Raw genomic sequence first — 17299 nt, forward strand, 5'->3', positions numbered from 1 at the left:
GACTTGAAGCAGGCAGGTCCCACCAGCAGTTATGAGAATAATCCAATTGTGAGGTGATAAGGGTTTGCCCTAGAGTGGTGGCAGCATCAGAGGAGAGAAGGGGGTATGTTTGGCAGATGTTTTAAAGAAGACAGGCCTTGGTGATAGCTTGCATTTGGGGTGGGGGTGGGGGACAGTGAGAGTGAGGAATCCAAGATTTCCATCCTGAGGGACCAGAATGATGGTGGTATCCTCTGCAGTAATAGTGAAGGTGTATGTGTGCACATGTGTGAATTAGGAAGGGTTTAGGGGGAAGAAAATAAGTTCTATTTTGAACATATTTAGTTTAAGAGGTCTACTGGGGGCAACTAGGTGGCTCAGTAGATTGGAGGCAGTAGGTCCTGGGTTCAAATGTAGCCTCAAATGTGGCTGTATGATCCTGGGTAAGTCACTTAAAGATATTACTTGTCTTTATCATTCTTCTGCTTGGGACACAGTATTGATTCTAAGATGGAAGGTAAGGGTTTAAAAAAAAGCCTATTGGACATCTAATTTGAGCTGTCTGAAAGCAGTTGGAGATGTAAAATTAGAGATCAGCAGAGACTGGGGCAAGAAAAGTAGATTTGAGAATTATCAGCATAAAGATGATAATTAAATCCATCAGAGCTGATAAGACTACCAAGTGAAATAGTATAGAAGACGACTCAGGAAAGAACCTTATGTTAGAAGGGCATAATCTGGAAGAGGATGCAGCAAGGGACACAGAGGAGTAGTCAGTGAGGTAGGAGGAGAACAAGGAGGAGAGGGTGTCCAGAATGATCTAGAGAAAAGAAGGTGATCAACAATGTCAAACGTCAAGAAGAATGAAGATTGGGAAAAAGCCTCGTTAACAATCAGTGCCCTATCCCTAACCTCTATTTATCTTGTAAGATGGTGGTTCAGATCCTGCCCACTTCCCTTTTTCCTTCAGACATACACACATATGAAATAAGAAATTCATATCCAAGTTTTTTTTCAATCCCAACAAAACTCCGCCACCATCTCGAGCTTTTATAGCCTCGGCCTCACCCATTAGCCTATTACAAGGTATATTGAAATGATTGACAAGCGCATCCCAGAGCGAGAGCGCGTCATGGCATTGATTGACAGCTAGTTCTCCCATTAGAGAGTAAGGTCTGACCCCCGGGGCCCGCCTAGTGTAGGTGCCGCGGGCCTGTTTTGACGTCGGGCGCGCTATAATGACGCGATGACGCTGACGCGAGAGGATGGCGGCGGCGGGATCCTCCGCAGAAGCCGCCGAGGAGTGGAGGAGGCTGTGTGGGGTTTGAGGTGAGCGCGGCCCCGCCCGGCCGACTGCCCCAGGAAAGCCTGCATCCCGGCGGCCCGAGGGCTCAGCTCCCGGGCCCCACCACTCCAGCCCGATCAAGGCAGGGCGGAGGGGCGGGCCGTAGCGGGCCGGGCTTAGTCTCGCTTCGCGGGGGGTCGGCCGCGGCTGGCCCCTGGGCCCGGGGACCCTGCCCGCCGCACTCCGGAGCCAAAGGCCTTCTTCTCCCGGCCTTCCTTGTGAAGCCTTTGTCATTTCGGGCCGCAGGTCGGCGGGCGAGGTCCTCGCTATCCCTCTCCTCCACCTGTCGTGTTGGGCTCAGTTTGCACAACCCCTAGAGGGGCATCAGCCGCCTCTTTCACTATTGGAGCACACAAGGGTGGGGATCGAGCTATTAAGAGTGCGGGCTTCCCCACTCAACTCACTCCTTTCTCTGGCCTCAGTTTCCTCATCTGTAAAACGACGGGGTGGTATTAGACACTTCCCAAGGTCCCTTCCAGCTCTAGGCAGACTGAGACGTGGGGGAAGCCTGCAATCACTGTCTGCACTCCAGCGGGTTTACTCAATCTCGCACCTCCTTTCTTTTTAACTCCTTTCTTGGTAACCGAAAAGTCAGCCCCCCTCTCCTTTCCCAGACTTGACCAAACTTTCTACAGCCTTCACCTTTTTTTTTTAAAACTCTTATCGGTCTTAGAATCAATACTGTGTATGGGTTCCAAGGCAGAAGAGCAGTTAGACTAGGAAATGGGGGTTAAACCTAAGGTCATACCGCTAGGATGAGTCCTGAGGTCACATTTGAACCCAGGACTTCGTCTTTAGTCCTGACTCAAACTCACTGAGCTACCTAGTTGCCCGTTTTCGTTTTACTGCTTCGAAACTAGTTCACTTCGTTTCTCCTGCTTGGGGTGGGCTTGCCCTTAAAGAATTTAGAGCTGGAAAAGACCTTAGAGATCATCTAGTTCAAAGGGAGATGACTTGGCCAGGGTCATACGGGTTTTTAAAGTAGTAGATCTAGTTGGGATAAACCTTTATCCTTTGCCTCTATATCCAATATTCTTTCCATGGCAATCAGCTGCTTTTTCATGTAGGCATGCTTGTTGGCATCAGCAATATCAGAGCAGCTCCTTAAGTGACTAGTATTCTTCAAAGGTGAAGGACAGTATTCAGCCCAGAGTAGGGATTCATTGTCTTTTGAAACCATGTAACTTTCTTGTTACCAGTTGTAAACAATGACAATCCCTTTTTAACAGTTTTCCCCCCCTTTCCCAATGGGATCATTACTAAGCCTGACTTTAGGGTGAGGGATATACTATGTTTTGGTTATTTGGTTATCTCTTCCATTGGCAATTTATATCCAAATTCAAAGCTTCAGAGTATTTTTCTGTAGATCTAGACTTGAAATTTGGTGTTATGTACTTGTTTTGTATGTGTTATGTATGTGTCAGAGCCAAAACCTTTTTATGAAGACCATTGCATTGAAAGGATAGGGTGAAATTAGTTCATAGCTTCCCACTGAAGCTATGCTGGCCACACTATTTCCATTAATCAAGTAGAAGGCTCACCCATGCAGTTTTCACTTGACTCAGACTTTTTGTTTTGGCTAATTTAATGTTGCAAGTCAAAGGAAGAGAGAACATCAGAAAGAAGGAATGAATAATGTGAAAAGTTGTAGAGAAGTAAAGGAGAATGAGCACAGAGAAAAGACTTCTGGGTTTAGCATTTGGACAGTCATGGCTAACTACCCAGAGACTAAACTTTGGAGACAAGGAAAGAAAACTTGATGCTCAGGTTTTTCACTTTTAACAAGTAGAGTAGTGGTGTGCTTAGAAGTCAGAATACAAGAGGGGATGGTGACCCCTTCCCCCCAATATTAGACATTTCCCCCCAATATTAGACATAATTTGACCCCAAGGTGGTCAAAGACAGAAAGTTCCTATATGTGCCAGACTTTTTGCAGTAGCAATCTTTGGTAGCAAAAGACTGTAAACAAAAAGGGTGCCCATTGATTGGGGACTGACTGAAAAATCCTGTCTTCTGTAAATATAATAGAATATTAATGTGCTGTAAGAAGCAATAAACAAATTCAGAGAAATGGAGGAAGTAAAGAAAGAACTTAAAAAATATTATATCCAATGACTATAATAATGTAAAGAAAAAAGCTAAAGGGCATGTGAACTCTAATTATTATAACTGATCTTGGCCATAGAGAATATAGATGATGATAGATGATGAAACTTACTTTTCCTCCTTTCAGAAAAGTTGGGATTTGTGGGAACCAAAATATATGTAAATCTACTGACATAATTGCTTTATCAGTTGATTTTGTGTAACTTAGGGAAGGGAAGGGAAAGGTACAATATATGAGTGTGTGTGTGTGTATACATTATATGTGATATTTTGAGAAATGTCTATGATGAAAAAAGTGCCAAAAGGCATACATAAATTTTTATTAAATGAGGGGATGGTGGAAAAAATAGAGGTCAGGATTATACTTGTTCCTGAAGTTTGTTAGGTCTATGAAGTATGCAGTTGTAATTATAATTCAAGAGTAACAAAGTCAAAAGAAGATGTTTGCTTGTTTTCTTTTAAGGATAGTGGAACATATATTTATAAGTGGAAGGGAAGAAACCTATGGAAAGGGTAAGATTGAAGATAAAGACAGAGGGGGAATAACTGAAAGAACAAGGTCTCTGGGAAGGTGGAATCAAGGAAACAGCAGTTAGCTTAGGTTAAATATAAAAGCTACCTCACCAAAAGGAGAGGGAAGATGGAGCTAGTTGTTTTGAGATATGGAGACAGAGTTGAGGAATAGTTTTAATTACTCTAATTTCTACTGCTAATATCTTCCTGATGAAATTGTATTCTCTTTACCCTGTATATTCTGCATGTGCAGTTTTTGTGGTGTCTCCCTCATTGTAATGCAAGCTCCCTGAGGGAAGAAACCATGTTTTCCCTTTTTCTCTAGTACTTAGTACAATGCTGGGCACCCATATAGTAGTAGTAAATGTTTGTTGATTTAGTAAGTTAAAAATAACAGGAGAAAGAATCAGTCTCTAGGTTTTTGTAATCTACTCTCTTTCATTTACTTCCTACCTGTCCTATTACTCTTTCTCAGTCTTCTGACTTTTTATCCAGGTCATGTCTGCTAATCTTGGGTGTCCCTTAAGACTTTGCCCCAAACCCTCTTATTTTTCCTTCTATACTATTTGTTTAATAATTTCATCAGTTCCCATGGATTTATTACTGCTATGCAAATGATTCTCAGATCTTTTTGTCCAGTCCTTTTCTCTCTCTTCACCTCTAACCTCACATCTCTGACTGTCTATTGCACATAATAATGGTAAATAATAGCTAACATTTATAAAGCACTTGCTCTGTGTCAGACATAGTGCTAAATGCATTATAGATTTTATCTTATTAGATCCTCACAATAACCTTGTGAGGTAGGTACTATTATCCTCTTTAAGGTACTTATCAGCTATAATTTTATAATTCTGTGATTCTCTTATTTATCTTTGACTCTCCTTTGGTACTGCCAATAATAAATAGTATATATTTGTTGAGGTGAATGGATTTGAATTGAAAGGTGAACACTAGAAAAGGTTTGCTGCTCTAATACTTTGTCCAGGTTGCTTTGAGTTTCTTGGTTTCTCTCCAGTTTTGTTACTGAACTATATTCTAGTGGGTTAGAACTTGCTTCCTTCTGACAATAAATTTTGGGACATAACTATGTTTAGAACTGAATGTTTTCTTATTTCTCAGAATCATCTTCAATTGGCAGATCCCAGGCTCCATGGAATCTGAAATTGATGTTCTTTAAGTTGGGAACCAAGAGGTGAATATAAATTCTTGGTTTATAATCTTGGACTTTCTATTTTTTTTTTCACAAGAGACTTGAAAGTTGGGATTTTTTTTCCCTTTCTTCTGTCTTCCTTCTCTCCCTCCCTGCCCTCCATCTTGGAGGAAAGCTATTCTGTTTGAAAGGGTTGAGAAGAGATTTATTTGACATTATTTTCCTTCCAGGAATCTTATTCATGTTCTCTATTTAAGCTGGTTTATGTCAGTTCAGACATCATTGAGATAGTGCTTGGTACAGCGCCTTTGTTACCAAGTTGTCCAGAAACAGTGATTCCAAAGGAGAGGAATGTGGGTAATCTAATTTACCTAGGAGAGATTCCACCTCCTAAGGAGCTTTTCACTTGAGTTCTTTTTTTTCCCCTTCATTTTTTATTGTCATGCAAAACACACTTCCATATTGGTTATTATCGTAAGAGCAAAGTCATACATAACCAAAACCTGAAATCAAACCAAAAATATACTGATGTGAAAGACGACTCTGGAGGTGAATAATCTGTCATAAGATTTTCAGGATTGTTCCATATCATTGCATTGCTGAGAGTAGCTAAGTTTTCACAAATAATCATTGTCCAATATTGCTATTATTGTGTACAGTGTTCTCCCAGTTCTGCTTAGTTCTCTCTGCATCAGTTCCTGTAGTTCTTGCCATCTTTTTCTGAAGTCATCTTGCTTATCATTTCTTATAGCACAGTAGTTTTCCATTACCAATATGTACCATAATTTGTTCAGCCATTTTCCAAATGATACACATCCCTCCAATTTCCATTTCTTTGCCAATACAAAAAGAGCAGCCATAAATATTTTTGTACAAGTAGATTGTTTCTTCTTTTTTATTATCTCTTTGGGATACAGACCTAGTAGTGATATTACTGGATCAAAGGATCTGCAGTTTTAGAGCACTTTTAATATAATTCCAAATTGCCCTCCAGAATGGTTGGATCAGTTCAGAACTCCACCAGCAATGCATTAGTGTTCCAATTTTGCCACATCCTCTTCCACTTTCCTCTATTGCCATATTGGCCAGTTTGATAGGTAGTGTTTTGAAACCTCAGTGTTTTTACTTGGGTTCTTGAATCTTCATCATAATAATAGCTAACATTTATGTAGAACTTTAAGGTCTACAAAGTATTTTGCATACATTATTCATTTTTGAGAAGAGTTGGTAGTTTGAGATGTGGAAGAAGCAGCTGAAGATCATTATACTTCATTATTTAAAAGAACTCTGATTTTATTAGTATGAATAGTCCCTCCACTGATTTAGAAGGGTTGTAATACATAGCTAAGTGGACCATCTTCAAGAATTGCTGTTGTAGACAAATTCATTGACCTCTGATTAAGCTGAGGCTGAGTTTCTCAAAATTTTAGAAGAGACAGTCTCACTGGTCCTGTACTTTCTAGCTTGGTAGGACATGCAAAAGCTTTCTTTGCATTGCTATAACCCTTTAAGAATTTAAGATCACCACCATGCCACAGTGAAACATGAAGCATGGGAGGAGGAATATTAGCTTTACTGGTGATCTGCTTTTCCATTGCTGTGAGCTTCTGGTCTCACATTTTTTGTAGTTCTGGGTTAGTTCTTCTAACTTCTGGGTTAGAAGTCACTATAGGTTCTCATTGGATTTCTTAATTATTATTCAAATGGTAAAAATTTCAGGTTTTTCCTGGGGTTCCTAAGTATGTGGGAACTGTACATCTTCCTTTGTTTGGCAACCATCTTGTCTAGAAGTCTCCTGAATAGGTTTTTGTAAACTAAGAAAACTTCCTGTTCCCTCTGTTCTACTACACAGCAGCAAAATTGGGGTCCCTGTTCAAAGGATATTTTTGTAACTTCTAAGATTGTAGAGTTCATGTCTAGAAAAAGACCTCAGAGATTATCTACCCCACTTTCCAATCTCCCCTCTTTACAAATGAGGAAACTCAAAAGGCCAAAGAAGGTTGAACTGTCCAAGGTCCCTAAACAATAGACCAGTCTGGAGTTGCCTCTATGGTGAAGGTACAGATAGAAGTGAGGGAAATATTTCTAGTTTTAATAGGGAGAGCAGAATTCAGAACAGTTAGGTGGTACAGTGGATTGAGAGCACTGTGCCTGGAATTAGAAATACCTGAGTTCAAGTTTGGCTTCTGACTTGCTAACTGTGTGACCCTGTTCAAGGTATTTTATCCTATTTGCCTCACTTTCCTTATCTGCAAAATGAGCTAGAAAAGGAAATGGCAAAACTACTCTAATATCTTTGCCAAGAAAACCCCAGAAGGGGTAATGCTGAGTTGTATATGACTAGACACAACTGAACAACAACAGAATTCACTGCCCACAGAGAGTAGATTGACTCTATTTCAGGAGTTTCTGTGCTACCTTGCCCTGGGGTTATGTAGATAGTTTTATCTCCTATGATAAGGATATTGTTTCTTATTTCCAAGACTTTATTACTTTAGTCAAAATAGGTCCCAGAACCCTGGAACCTGCTCCAGAGAACTCTATGTGTAAATACTTAACAGCAATCTGTTTGATTCAGACTCTTCTAACATGTTTAGAACTGTGCTATATTTTGTCAGGAGAATAATAGAGGTGTAAGACTCAATCCATATGCCATCCATTTGGGTAGATGAATAACTGATAAAACAATTAGTAGTAAAAGAATGTATAGAATCAGATGCTAAATATTAGAAGTTCAAAGGAGGCAGAGCAGCAATTAGGTATCCAGGTAGTCATTTTATTTAACCTCAAAATGGTAATACTACTACTACTGGCATTGTTATTTACTTCAAAAGATTGTTTTTAGGAAAATTCTTTCTAACCTTTAAGTGTGATATAAATGTGAAAAAAAAATGTAAAAAAACCCTTACTTTCTGTCTTAGAATTGGGACTAAGTATCAGTTCCTTCCTCCCTCCCTCCCTCCCTCTCTCCCTCCCTCCCTCCCTCCCATCTTAGAATAAATACTACCGTATTGGTTCCAAAGCAGAAGAGCATTAAGGGCTAGGCTGTGGGGGTCAAGTGACTTTCCCAAGATCACACAGTTAGGAAGTATCTGATATTTGAACCTAGGATCTCCCATCTCCAGACCTGACTTTCTATCCACTGAACCACTTAGCTGTCCCAAGTATGAACTTTTTAAGAAGGCATACAAATACTTTTTTGTTTAGTGGGGAGGGGGGGTGAGAGTCATTGGGGAGGTTTTGTGTAAGATGTAGGACTTGAGCTCAGTCTTACAGCTTGATTAGATTAAATTGGATGGGGATAGTGTACTTGGTTGAATAAACGGACAGTATATTTTTCTCTTTTTTTGCCCCTAGCTTTTTTTAAATTAAAAATTATTTTGTAAGTATTCTTTAAATTTTTTTTGAGTTCTTATTTCCCTCCTCTCCCATTACTTCCTTACCCACTGAGATTTTTCTTTTATTTTTTCATTCTTTTGATTTTGTTTTGTAGATTCTTTGTTTTTTTTTTTTAAACCCTTATCTTCCATCTTGGAGTCAATACTGTGTATTGGCTCCAAAGCAGAAGAGTGGTAAGGGCTAGGCAAGGAGGGTTAAGTGACTTGCCCAGGGTCACACAGCTGAGTAGTATCTGAGGCCAGATTTGAACCCAGGACCTCCCATCTCTGGGCCTGACTTTCAGTCCACTGAGCCACCTAGCTGCCCCCTGTTTTATAGATTCTTGATGCCTCATGAAGTCATTTTTCAATTCTAATTTTTAAAGACTGAATTTCATCCATGACTTTTTGATACTCTTTTTCCTTTTGATCTATTTTTCTTTGTAGATAATTCTCTTTGTCTTTTACTTCTTTGCCTTGTTTCTGCACTGGTCAATTCTGGCTTTTATGAAACTATTTTCTTGTTTTAGTTTATGTACCTCTGTTTCCAGATAACCTATTTTGCTCTTTAACTTCTTTTCCCAGTTTTCTTCAACCTGTCTTGTTTTTTTGAATTCTTTTTTGAGCTCTTCCAGAGCTTGAGTCCAGTTTGCTGGAGTTTTTCAGGTTTTGCTTAATGTTCCTTTGTCCTTCTTTCTTCCATCTATTCTTTGTTCTTTTTCTGAATAGATGCTTTCAATTGTAATTTCTTTTTTTCCTTCTTCTGTTGTTTACTCATATTTTTCCTTTTTCCCCCCTACCTTATGGTCTGTGCAGTTGCTTCTCTGTGAGTTTGAGCTTCTCCCTTTAGAGGCTTCTTCTCTGCTGGTATAGTAGATTAGGCCAGTTGAGCTGGTCTTGAGAGCTGATGTACCCTGAGTCCAAAATCCTCCCCAACTGCTGGCAAAGGCAGGAAGGTGAAGATGTAGCGGCCAATTTAAGGGCAAGGCATGTGCTTCTCTTTCACTTTTGGGGATTCTGGACCCTTCCTTCATCACAAGGTTAGAAAGGGCCTATTGTATCTTTTGTCCTGTTGATTTAAGAGTTTGTGATACTGGATACACCAGTATACTAGAAAGGAGACTAATAATCTGGATCAGAAAGCCACAAGATCTCTGATTTCAAGAATTTCTTCTGTAAATTGGTCACCTATAAATCTAGTTTCTCAACAGTCAATTGCTAAATTTTAGCCCTTTGCCAGCATAAATATGGGTAGTTTTGTTTTATAACTTAAAGGGAAGAAAACCTTGGAATGTAGATTTGGAAAAAGCTATTTCATTTTTTAAACCTGAAGATTAAAAGTCAGGTAGCAACGCTTAAGACTAATTCTAGAAAGCACTCAAAAGTTAAAGTAATACTTTTAAGAGAACACATTGGAGGGGAAAGAGAGAAGGGAACAAGCACTTATTATTGCCTAGTATGTGCCAGGCATTTTGTAAATATCTGGTCCTCACAAAAACCCTGGAAAGAAAATGCATATTATCTCCGTTTTATAGTTGAAGAAATTGAGGCAAACAGAGGCTAAGTGACTTACTCAAGGTCATACAACTAGACAGATTTGAACTCAGATCTTCCTAATTTTAGTCTTAGGACTCTATCCACTGTCAATCTAGAGAATATGATAGATGTCTTGAATTATTTGAAAGGTTGACATATAGAAAAGAAATTGGATTGATTCTGTTTGTCCTTGAAGATCAGAACTAGAAACAATATTTGGAAGATGCAGAAAAAATGAATATAGATTCATTGTAAAATGAAATACTTCTTAACAGTTAACACTGTTTGGAAGTAGAGTGGGTTGCCCCAGGATGTACTAGTAGTACTCCTTCACTGGAAGTCTTTAAGTAAATGCCATGTGACTGCCTTATTAGGGGTACAGTAGAATGAGCACTTTGTCAGATGCTGGATTAAGCAAATGGGATCTTTCTTCCAACTCTGAAATTCTGTGACTAGTTTCAAATTAAACAGATCAAACAACATTTAAGTTTCAGGGAAATGTTCATTTTTAGTTTCCTTCACCATTGTGTATCTTCAGATTCATCTATGACTATCATATCTTTGGGAATCTTCCCAAGGTTGCAGTTGCTCTGAAGAATGAAATCTGTTTCTTAATCTGGATTATGACATTTTCAGTGATAGAGATACTTCTGGCTTTCTGCCTTCCAGAAAACTGTTCTTCAGGGCAGTGCTGATGTTTCTCCTTCTTTTTCTGCAGCCTTAACAGCCTTGCTGCATCATTACCACTACTCCACCAGTGCCCCCCAGCATCATTGCCTTGTCCTGTTTCAGTCTGGCAGAAGTCATCCAACTTGGGCTGTGATTTGGTTGGTGGGCCTTATTTCTTTCATTCTGAAGGCATTAGATCAGCAATTGTGGCAGTTATAGTAAAGTATGTTAAAACTACAGCATTGGTCTCAGGGGATCTTTTCTTACTTGCTTTCCAGAAGGATGACTCAGTCCATGGCTTGCTCCTATCCAGAGAACACTTGAACAGGATGGCTGATTGGTAGAACTATAGCCAGGAAGGGGCTCCATTTTTCATTCCCAGAAATGGCTTTAAAAGCTTCATAACAGTATATCTATATCTGACCTTTTTAAAAAAATTTTTATTTTTTACCAATTACATGAAATAAATTTCCACACAAATTTTCTGAAGTTATATGATCCAAATTGTCTCCCTTCTTCCTTTTCTCTTCCCCTCCTAGAGCTGGCAAACAATCTAGTCTGGATTATTTATATATATATATATATATATATATATATATATATATATATATGTATATATATATATATATATATCTTGTTCTCTGTTGCACTGAATTAACAAATGTTTTCACTTTTTTGTAGTTTAATATTTTCAGTAGCATGCAGCAGAATTTTCCATATTCTATCAGAGGCTCCTTTGAAGTGACTCTCTGGGAGGATAAGAGAAAAATAGACCTAGCACAGAAAGGTTGGAGACTCTTGTTTGATAATATCTTTTTATTTAGCACTAAACATTTGGAAGTGCTGAGCTGACTACAGGGAATTAATTGTCACAGTAGGCCTGTGAAGTGGAAGGGTGACATATCCCATTTTCTCTCATCTCACCCCTAGAGAAACAGGACACCATGCCCTCGTCACCCAGCCTGATGAGAGAGTCAGGTCAGAACTGAGCTTTTAGCTTTCTCTTTGAAGTCCTGTATTGTCTCTCACCTTTCAAACTGAACTAACAGTCACCCTTGTGGATATCATATTTTTTTACTGGTCCAGAGTTTGAAGCTAACTTTCACAGATATCATTATCAGTTCTTGTCTTTGGACTGTATTTCAGCCACTTGGAAATGGAACAGTTGGCTCCTTAAATTCTCAGAAGCTATGAACCTGGGGGTTGATGCTACAATGTAAAGAGTACTGGGCAGAGAGGCAAAAAACTTGCTGAGTGATCTTGGACAAGTCATTCAGTGTTCATTTTTGTAGCACATCCTTGAACAAAACACATAAATTTGTGAAGACAAATTGTTTTGCTTAGCTTTTTTGGACCTGAGGTTCTTTAACTGAAACAATTATAGCTGAATCAATGAATTTTATGGTTTACAGAGTACTTTATAAAATTATCTCATATAATCTTCACAACAATTTTATGAATTAGATTACAAATGTTATCTCTTTTTCAGATTAAGAAAATGAGGGGCAGAGTAATTATTTTACTGAGATCTGAAACTAGTTAGGATAGATCTGAACTTATTTCTTCTGACAGCAAGTCCAACATTCTTTTTGCTAAACTATGCTTACATCTTATATATAAAATTGAGGTCTCAGAACAGATGATTTGTAAGGTCTTTTTCTACTCTAAAATGATGATTCTCTGACTCAGTGATAGAAGTATAAATACTCAACATGTAGTGTGAATATTGATGACTTGGAAGAATTTATGCTGGAAGAGCTCTTGGAGACTAAGTCAAACTTCCTTCTTTTATGGATGAAGAAATTGCTGCCCAGGGAGATTAGGTGCCCAGGCTTACATGGGCAGTAATCCTCATTGGTGGGATTTGAATTTGGTCCTCTGTCTCAAGAGGCTGTCTTTTTTTTTTTTTAATCTGATGATCCTTTTCTAGGAAACGTGTATAGTTCACTCTACTACTTACAGTGTCACACCTTAAGTTCAACTTGCTTACTAAATTGTTTCCCTTTTGCCTATTTTATAGTCAGTTCCTAAAGACAAAGACATTTTCCTAGAGCCTATTTTGTAAAGGAGCTGCTCTTGTTCTTACATATTTTTATCAGAAAGAAAGGATACCAGTATCTTTCTATAAAGTAGGACCTTGTTTTAAAATGACCAATATGTTCCAAGACCTTTCGTGTAAGTTGAAAATAGTGCATAACAGTGAACCCTATTATTTAAGAAGTATTTCTTACATGAACATATCCAGACACTTTACAACTTTTCTTAGGCTTAACAGAGCTAATAGTATCACTTACTCTTGTACTTTGAAAAATTCTTACCTTCTGTTTTAGAATCAATACTAAATATTGCTTCCTAGTCAGAAGAGTGATGAGGGCTAGGCAGTTGGGGTTAAGTGACTTGCCCAAAATCATACAGCTAGGAAGTATATTCACCTAGCTGTCTCTGGGGCCATTATTTTTTTTTTATATATTATTTTATTTGGTCGTTTTCATACATTATTCACTGGAAACAAAGATCGTTTTCTTTTCCTCCCCTCCCCTTCCCCCCCCCCCCCCCCCCCCCCCGCCTTTCCCTCTCCCATAGCCAACGCATGATTCCACTGGTTATCACATGTGTTCTTGACTCGAACCCATTTCCCTGTTGTTGGAATTTGCATTATAGTGTTCATTTAGAGTCTCTCCTCAGTCTTATCTCCTCCAACCCTGTAGTCAAGCAGTTGCTTTTCAGCGGTGTTTTTACTCCCACAGTTTATCCTCTGCTTGTGGGTAGTATTTTTTTTTAGATCCCTGCAGATTGTTCAGGGAAATTGCATTGATACTAATGGAGAAGTCCATCACCTTCGATTGTACCACAATGTATCAGTCTCTGTGTACAATGTTTTCCTGGTTCTGCTCCTTTCGCTCTGCATCACTTCCTGGAGGTTGTACCAGTCTCCATGGAATTCCTCCACTTTATTATTCCTTTTAGCACAATAGTATTCCATCACCAACATATACCACAATTTGTTCAGCCATTCCCCAATTGAAGGTCATCCCCTCATTTACCAATTTTTGGCCACCACAAAGAGCGCAGCTATGAATATTTTTGTACAAGTCTTTTTGTCCATTAACTCTTTGGGGTACAAGCCCAGCAGTGCTATGGCTGGATCAAAGGGCAGACAGTCTTTTATCGCCCTTTGGACATAGTTCCAAATTGCCCTCCAGAATGGTTGGATCAATTCACAACTCCACCAGCAATGAATTAATGTCCCCACTTTGCCACATCCCCTCCAGCATTCATTACTTTGCATAGCTGTCATGTTAGCCAATCTGCTAGGTGTGAGATGATACCTCAGAGTTGTTTTGATTTGCATTTCTCTGATTATAAGAGATGTAGAACACTTTTTCATGTGCTTATTAATAGTTTTGATTTCTTTGGCTGAGAATTGCCTGTTCATGTCCCTTGCCCATTTGTCAATTGGAGAATGGCTTGATTTTTTGTACAATTGATTTAGTTCTTTATAAATTTTAGTAATTAAACCTTTGTCAGAGGTTTTTATGAAGATTGTTTCCCAATTTGTTGCTACCCTTCTGATTTTGGTTACATTGGTTTTGTTTGTACAAAAACTTTTTAATTTGATGTAATCCAGATTATTTATTTTGCATTTTGTAACTCTTTCTAATTCTTGCTTGGTTTTGAAGTATTTCCCTTCCCAAAGGTCTGACATGTATATTATTCTGTGTTCGCCTAATTTTCTTATAGTTTCCTTCTTTATGTTCAAGTCATTCATCCATTTTGAATTTATCTTGGTGTAGGGTGTGAGGTGTTGATCTAAGCCTAATCTTTCCCATACTGTCCTCCAATTTTCCCAACAGTTTTTATGAAATAGTGGATTTTTGTCCCAAAAGCTGGGATCTTTGGGTTTGTCATATACTATCTTGCTGAGGTTGCTTGCCCCCAGTCTATTCCAGTGATCCTCCTTTCTGTCTCTTAGCCAGTACCAAATTGTTTTGATGACCGCTGCTTTGTAATATAGTCTGAGATCTGGGACTGCAAGACCCCCTTCCTTTGTATTTTTTTTCATTATTTCCCTGGATATCCTTGATCTTTTGTTCTTCCAAATGAACTTTGTTATGGTTTTTTCTAAATCAGTAAAAAAATTTTTTGGAAGTTCCATGGGTATGGCACTAAATAGATAGATGAGTTTGGGTAGGATGGTCATTTTTATTATATTGGCTCGTCCTACCCACGAGCAGTTAATGTTCTTCCAATTGTTCAAGTCTAGTTTTAGTTGTGTGGAAAGTGTTTTGTAGTTGTGTTCATATAGATCCTGTGTTTGTCTCGGGAGATAGATTCCTAAGTATTTTATTTTGTCTTGGGTAATTTTGAATGGGATTTCTCTTTCTAGTTCTTGCTGCTGAGCTGTGTTGGAATTATATAGAAATGCTGATGACTTATGTGGGTTTATTTTGTATCCTGCAACTTTGCTAAAGTTGTTGATTATTTCGATTAGCTTTTTGGTTGAGTCTCTAGGATTCTTTAAGTAGACCATCATGTCATCTGCAAAGAGCGATAATTTGGTCTCCTCCTTGCCTATTTTGATGCCTTCAATTTCTTTTTCTTCTCTAATTGCTACTGCTAGTGTTTCTAATACAATGTCAAATAATAGAGGTGATAATGGGCATCCTTGTTTCACTCCTGATCTTAATGGGAATGGATTTAGTTTATCCCCATTGCAGATGATATTAGCTGATGGTTTTAGATATATACTGTTTATTATTTTTAGGAATGACCCTTCTATTCCTATGCTTTCTAGTGTTTTTAGTAGGAATGGGTGTTGTATTTTATCAAATGCTTTTTCTGCATTTATTGAGATAATCATGTGGTTCTTGTTGGTTTGCTTGTTGATGTGGTCAATTATGTGGATAGTTTTCCTAATGTTGAACCAGCCCTGCATCCCTGGTATAAATCCTACTTGATCATGGTGGATGACCCTTCTAATCACTTGCTGGAGTCTTTTTGCTAGTATCCTATTTAAGATTTTTGCATCTATATTCATTAGGGAGATTGGTCTATAATTTTCTTTCTCTGTTTTTGGCCTGCCTGGTTTTGGAATCAGTACCATGCTTGTGTCATAAAAGGAGTTTGGTAGAACTCCCTCTTTGCTTATTATGTCAAATAGTTTGTATAGTATTGGGATTAACTGTTCTCTGAATGTTTGATAGAATTCGCTGGTGAATCCATCAGGCCCTGGGGATTTTTTCTTAGGAAGTTCTGTGATGGCCTGTTGGATTTCTTTTTCTGATATGGGATTATTTAAGAAAACTATTTCTTCTTCTGTTAGTCTAGGCAATTTATATTTTTGTAAATATTCATCCATATCACCTAGGTTGGTATATTTATTGCCATATAGTTGGGCAAAGTAGTTTTTAATGATTGCCTTAATTTCCTCTTCATTGGAGGTGAGATCCCCCTTTTCATCCTTGATGCTATTAATTTGCCTTTCTTCTTTCCTTTTTTTAATTAAATTAACCAGTACTTTGTCTATTTTGTCTGTTTTTTCAAAGTACCAGCTTCTAGTCTTGTTTATTAGCTCAATAGTTCTGTCACTTTCTATTTTATTAATTTCTCCCTTAATTTTTAGGATCTCTAGTATGGTTTTCTTCTGGGGGTTTTTAATTTGTTCATTCTCAAGTTTTTTGATTTGCATTTCCAATTCCTTGGTCTCTGTCCTCCCTAATTTGTTAATATATGCACTCAGGGATATGAATTTTCCTCTAAGTACTGCCTTGGCTGCATCCCATAAGGTTTGAAAGGATGTTTCGCCGTTGTCATTTTCTTCAACGAAATTGTTAATTGTTTCTATGATTTCTTCTCTAACTATCCGATTTTGGAGTATCATGTTATTTAATTTCCAATTAATTTTTGATTTGGGTCTCCATGTACCCTTGCCGATCAATATTTTAATTGCCTTGTGATCTGAAAAGGCTGCAGTTAATATTTCTGCTTTTCTGCATTTGAGTGCCATGTTTCTATGACCTAGTGTATGATCTATTTTTGTGAATGTGCCATGTGGTGCTGAAAAGAAGGTGTATTCTTTTTTGTCCCTATTTATTTTTCTCCATATGTCTATTAATTCTAATTTTTCTAAGATTTCATTCACCTCTTTTACCTCTTTCTTATTTATTTTTTGGTTTGATTTATCTAAATTTGATAGTGGTTGGTTCAAGTCTCCCACTAATATGGTTTTACTGTCTATTTCCTCCTTCAATTCTCCTAGTTTCTCTATTAAAAATTTGGATGCTATACCATTTGGTGCATACATGTTGATTAGTGATATTTCCTCATTGTCTATACTTCCTTTTAGCAGAATATATTTACCTTCCCTATCCCTTTTGATCAGGTCTATTTGTACTTTGGCTTTGTCAGATATCATGATTGCAACTCCTGCCTTCTTTCTATCAGTTGAGGCCCAAAAGGTCTTACTCCAACCTTTAATTCTAACCTTGTGAGTGTCAACCCGTCTCATATGTGTTTCTTGAAGACAACATATGGTAGGGTTTTGGGTTCTAATCCAATCTGCTATTTGTCTGCGTTTTATGGGTGAGTTCATCCCATTCACGTTCAAAGTTATGATTGTTA

At 38.2% G+C, this 17299-nt stretch overlaps 1 protein-coding gene across 11 annotated transcripts in view; it reads left to right on the forward strand.

The window, feature by feature from the left end:
- The first annotated feature begins 1209 nt into the window (after positions 1-1209).
- The window catches only part of PSKH1 (protein serine kinase H1), a 72891-nt gene continuing 56801 nt past the window's right edge, over positions 1210-17299 (forward strand). For 9 of the 11 annotated variants that reach the window (XR_459482.2, XR_008914605.1, XM_056809238.1 and 6 more), the window contains exon 1: positions 1216-1308. The gene's annotated coding sequence lies outside the window, so the exon portion shown is untranslated. Of the gene's footprint in view, positions 1309-17299 lie in introns of all 11 variants that reach the window. The other 2 variants (XM_007477209.2, XM_056809061.1) reach the window with 2 other exon arrangements.

Source organism: Monodelphis domestica, chromosome 1, assembly GCF_027887165.1.
Source record: "Monodelphis domestica isolate mMonDom1 chromosome 1, mMonDom1.pri, whole genome shotgun sequence".
NCBI lineage: Eukaryota > Metazoa > Chordata > Mammalia > Didelphimorphia > Didelphidae > Monodelphis > Monodelphis domestica.